Genomic DNA, 6,050 nt, shown 5'->3' on the forward strand with positions numbered 1-6,050 from the left:
GGCCTCCCTGTCCATCACCAACTCCCAGAGCTTGCTCAGACTCATGTCCATTGAGTCAGTGATGCCATCCAACCATCTCATCCTCTGTCATCCCCTTTTCTTCCTGCCTTCAATTTTTCCCAGCATCAGGGTCTTTTCAAATGAGTCAGTTCTTTGTGTCAGGTGGCCAAAGTATTGGAGTTTCAGCCTCAGCATCAGTCCTTCCAATGAATATTCAGGACTGATGTCCTTTAGGATGGACTGGTTGGATTTCCTTGCAGTCAAAGGGACTCTGAAGGGTCTTCTCCAACACTACAGTTCAAAAGCATCAGTTCTTTGGCGCTCAGCTTTTTTACAGTCCAACTCTCACATCCATACATGACTACTGGAAAAACCATAGCTTTGACTAGATGGACCTTTGTCGGTAAAGTGATGTCTCTGCTTTTTAATATGCTGTCTAGGTTGGTCATAGGATGACTCAAGTGCATTAAATTTATTGTGCACATTAATGGCGCTGCTGATCTGACAGGAGGTATCAGTCTGTGGCCTGGAGGTTGAGGACCCTTGCTTTATGGGATTATAATGGGACCATCTTGTGTGGACAATCACCTAGTTGCAGAGTACACTAGTCTCTATTACATGCCCTTTAAAGAATTCAGAGAGACAACATCTTTGTCTTTAAGGTGGGAGGCAGACTAGATGAATACACAGATTGCCCTATAAACCTGTCCCCCTCAAAAGTTCAAGATGTATTCATGGAATTAGGATTGAGCCTGTCACTATGAAGAAAAAGATTAAAACTCAAAGATCCTTGAAAGAGAACTTAAGAATCTTGTTAGGTAAAACTCCAAAAGCCTCTTTTAAAGCATTAAGCTGCAGAAGAGTATTCTGATAAGTGAGAAATTGGGACAACCAGAAGCACATAAGAGATTAAAATGCCAGTTACAGGAACAAATGACTTCAAAAAGGATTAAATTAAGATATAAAGAGCAGAGGGATTTGTGCAGCTCAGATTGTGGGTGAAAGTTATGAAAGTTTTCTTCACCAATTTGTCAGCCTGAATGTCATTTAGACTGTTATGGTAAATTGGATACTAATAATCACCGTTTGAGCTTTTAGCTCAGATGTTCAGTTACTTCTGCATCAGTAAATACCAAGGAAGCTCTCGCATTCCATTCCTTTGTTGGTCTGGAAAGAGGTTGGCAATGGGATAAACTTTCTTTAGTTGCTATTTTGTATGCTTAGTATTTACACAAAAATTGGTCAAAGATAGTACCACAAAAGCCCAAATCAAACTGAATTTTGGGAGCTACAGAGTAATAAAAAATAATCACTCTTTGATGTAATTAATATTTATAGAGTACTTATTCTATGCTAATAGTAATTACTGGGTGACAATGGTCCATGCCTTCATTGATCTAACAGTCTAGTTTTATGGAAGCAACAACAAAGATAAATATCAGACTAAAACAATTGCAAGGACAATGATGATGAATTAAGCACGTTTGAAATTGGCCTCCTCATGTGCTGAGAAGGCTTCCCTAGGGACACAATTTTCATTCTTGAATCTTCTGAAAGATGTTGTTGTTTAATCACTAAGTTGTGTCTGACTCTGCGACCCCAAGGACTATAGTCTACTGGGCTCCTCTGTCCATGAGATTTCCCAGGCAAGGATACTGGAGTGGGTTGCCATTTCCTTTCCCAAGGATCGAAACTGCATCCCCTGCATTTCCTGCATTGGAAGGTGGATTCTTTACCATTGAGCCACCTGGGAAGTCCTCTGAAAGATGAGTAGGTTTTAACTAGGAAAAAAAAAAATGGGAAGAATTCCCCTAACAGAGGCATAATATTTGCAAAGTTTTCTTGAGTCAACTGGAAGCAAAATCAATGTGTGAAACTTAAAGGACTGAGTCAGAGAGACCAAGAGGTAGGGAGCTTGGTATAAGAAAAGGTTAGAGAATAGGTAGAGACTAGACAATGCAGGGGCCATCTTTTGAGCTCCACATGGATACTACTGGCTGATGTGGTTGTTTAAATTTGGATTTAAAGTAATTAAAACTAAGGAGAATTAAGATTTGTATTCCTCAGTTGAACTTGCTACATTTCAGGTGCTTAGTTGCCCGTTTGCAGATAGTAGACACCATATTGGAGAGTTCAGGGAACATTTCCATTATTGCAGAAAGTTCTACAGGATAGCACTGTGTTAGATTTAGCTTTACCTTAAGAGCAATGGGAAGTCACAGACAGATTTTCTTTAAAATTGAAGAGTGGAGTGATGTGACCAGAAGGCACATTTTGAAAAGAACTTGATAGCTATCGAATGCAGGCAAGTTTGGCTGGGGAAAAGCAAATTGTATTTAAGTAGACAATTTAAAGGGCTTCCCTGGTGGCCCAGAGGTAAAGAATCCACCTGCAACGAAGGGGCTGCAGGAGATGCAGGTTTGATCCCTGGGTCAGGAAGATCCCCTGGAGAAGAAAGTATAAATACAGTAAAGGACCGTCCTCTGCCAAGATTTGTTGCTTCAAAGAATGAAGAGGAATCTTGTCATGCAACCTCATATTCTTCAGATTCTGAAAATCAAGGGTCTTACAGAGGATGAGATGGCTGGATGGCATCACCAACTTGATGGACATGAGTTTGAGTGAACTCCGGGAGTTTGTGATGGACAGGGAGGCCTGGTGTGCTGTGATTCATGGGATTGCAAAGAATGGGACATGACTGAGCGACTGAACTGAACTGAACTGAACTATGGTGTAACCCACGCCCCCACCACCTGGCAGGGGACAAGTGAAAAAGGGGTCCACAAGCCATGATACTGCCCAGCCTCACGCATCTATAGATCAGCAGGAACCTGCTTCCCAGTAGTCTCACCACAGCAGTCTCCACCAACTTCTCCACACATGGAGGAATCAAAACCGTCATCCCAGTGGAGGAAAGAGTGAGAGGCCTCTTGCAGAGCCTGGGCCATTCTGGGCTCCCTTTGGTGAAGCACAATCAGGTTCTTCTGCTGGTGACGCAGTGTAGGTAGGACATTCTCCACCTCCACCTCAAGAGAACTGGGTCAGTTTTGCAGATATCCCACTAACCAGTACTCTTAACCATGCATCCTGCTTCTGTCCAGGACCAGACAACAATACGAGCTGTAGCCTCAGCTACAACTGCCAGTGAAATTCGTAGGCCATCCAGTAGGTATGACGATCCTTGGGAAATAACAGATGAACAAAGACAGTCTATGTAAATCAATTTAAAACCGTTCAGCCTGATCTAAACAGATTGATTCCTGTTTAGCTGCAGGATCTACAGCTAAAGAGTTTTTTACAAAATTGAAATTTCCTATTCAACTTTCTCATATTTGGGAACTCTCAGATTTTGATAAAGATAGAGCCTTGACACTGGTTGAGTTTTGTGCTGCATTTCATCTGGTAGTTGCTAGGAACAATGGCTATGACTTACGAGAAAAACTCCCTGAAAGCTTAATGCCCAAACTGATTGGTTTGGAAGATTCAGCAGACGTTGGGGATCAGCCAGGTGAGAGGTTATTCAGGCTCTCCTGCAGAGGCTCCTCCAAGCAAATCTCTGTCAATGCTGTCCCTAAACCAGACTTGGTCCCAGCTGAATCAGAGCAGTGAGCAGTGGGAGACATTTAGTGAATGATCTTCAAGCTCACAAACTCTGACCCAATTTGATTCTAACATTGCACCAGCTGATCCTGATACTGCTATTGTTCATCCAGTTCCCATTCGTATGCTTCTAAGTTGCTTCAGTCGTGTCCGACTCTGTGTGATCCCATAGACAGCAGCCCACCAGGCTTCGCTGTCCCTGGGATTCTCCAGGCAAGAACACTGGAGTGGGTTGCCATTTCCTCCTCCAATGCATGAAAGTGAAAAGTGAAAGTGAAGTCGCTCAGTCATGTCCGACTCTTCGCAAACCCATGGACTGCAGCCTACCAGGCTCCTCCGTCCATGGGATTTTCCAGGCAAGAGTACTGGAGTGGGGTGCCATTGTCTTCTCCATCCCATTCGTATGACTCCAAGCAAAATCCACATGCAGGAAATGGAACTTAGAAGAACTGGCAATGATCGTACTAATCCCACTAAGCCCATTGCTTGTGAAAACACCTGACCTTTCAGAAGAAAATAAGATAAATTCATCAGTGAAATTTGCTTCTGGAAATACTGTAGCAGATGGTTACAGTACTTCAGACTCTCTTACTTCAGATCCAGAACAGATTGGAAACAATGTAACTCATCCAAGGTCTCATTCAGGAACCTCTCCTAAAAACACTGCACCACCACCTCCACCTCCAAGGCCTCAGCCCTCTCATTCTAGATCATCATCTTTAGGTATAAATCAGATCTTTTCCATCACAACAGAAAGCCACAGGCTGGAGCTGTTGCCCAATCTCTTGCAATGCCTCCAAGACCACAGCCCTCACAGGCTCCTTGTCCTGTTGTGCACTGCCCAGTGGATGCCAATGGCCTAATAACTCACATTGCTACCTCACCTCAGCAGATACCAGAACAACCAAATTTTGCAGATTTCAGCCAATTGGAAGTGTTTGCTGCAAATGAAGAACAGATGATGAAGCCGAGAAACATCCAGAGGTCTTGCTGTTTGAAAAAGCTTCTGATCCCGCAAGTTCTCTTTGATTTGCCAAAACAGATAGTAAAATTGAAGAAAAGACAGCTGCTAGTGCTCCTGCCAATGTCAACAAAGGCACAACACCTGTTGCTCCACCACCTAAACCTGTTTGAAGGAGATTAAAATCAGAAGATGAATTAAGGCCAGAAGTTGATGATCATGCACAGAAGACAGGTGTCCTAGCTGCTGTTCCTGCATCACAACCTTCTATTCCTTGGTCTGTTGGGAAAGATAAGAAAGCTATTCAGGTTTCATTTAAACGCAATAAGGAAACCAACACAGTTTCGGCCAGACTGAACCATCAATTGCAGCAACAGTTAAAGGATGTTCTTGAGAAGAGAATTTCCCTGAAGTTCAACTGGAACAGCTTCGACCATTCTTTCACTTATAAGCCAGTTGCTGTTAACAGCAAGCATACCCATTTTTAAGTGGTTTTGGGTTCAAAGCCAATTTGGTGATCCAGACATTCAGCTCACTGCTTAATTCAGCATTAAATTTTATGATTCTGTTTTGTCCTATATATTCACCATTGTATTTAAGTATCTTTTATTTTTTTTAATTTCAACAATAAAAGGGTCAGGATGGTATTCTTCACAGAGCTAGAACAAATAATTTCACAATTTGTATGGAAATACAAAAAACCTCGAATAGCCAAAGCGATCTTGAGAAAGAAGAATGGAACTGGAGGAATCAACCTACCTGACTTCAGGCTCTACTACAAAGCTACAGTTATCAAGACATTACAGTACTGGCACAAAGACAGAAATATATATCAATGGAACAAAATAGAAAGCCCAGAGATAAATCCACGCACATATGAACACTTTATCTTTGACAAAGGAGGCAAGAATATACAATGGATTAAAGACAATCTCTTTAACAAGTGGTGCTGGGAAATCTGGTCAACCACTTGTAAAAGAATGAAACTAGAACACTGTCTAACACCATACACAAAAATAAACTCAAAATGAATTAAAGATCTAAACGTAAGACCAGAAACTATAAAACTCTTAGAGGAGAACATAGGCAAAACACTCTCTGACATACATCACAGCAGGATCCTCTATGACCCACCTCCCAGAATATTGGAAATAAAAGCAAAATTAAACAAATGGCACCTAATTAAACTTAAAAGCTTCTGCACATCAAAGGAAACTATGAGCAAGGTGAAAAGGCAGCCTTCAGAATGGGAGAAAATAATAGCAAATGAAGCAACTGACAAACAACTAATCTCAAAAATATACAAGCAACTCCTACAGCTCAACTCCAGAAAAATAAATGACCCAATCAAAAAATGGGCCAAAGAACTAAATAGACATTTCTCCAAAGAAGACATACAGATGGCTAACAAACACATGAAAAGATGCTCAACATCACTCATTATCAGAGAAATGCAAATCAAAACCACTATGAGGTACCATTTCACACC

At 41.7% G+C, this 6,050-nt stretch overlaps 1 pseudogene; it reads left to right on the forward strand.

Moving 5' to 3' along the window:
- The first annotated feature begins 561 nt into the window (after positions 1 to 561).
- Positions 562 to 5,012, forward strand: LOC105000699 (annotated as a pseudogene).
- Positions 5,013 to 6,050: the final 1,038 nt, after the last annotated feature.

This window comes from Bison bison, unplaced genomic scaffold, assembly GCF_000754665.1.
Source record: "Bison bison bison isolate TAMUID 2011002044 unplaced genomic scaffold, Bison_UMD1.0 scf7180017864373, whole genome shotgun sequence".
NCBI classification, from domain to species: domain Eukaryota; kingdom Metazoa; phylum Chordata; class Mammalia; order Artiodactyla; family Bovidae; genus Bison; species Bison bison.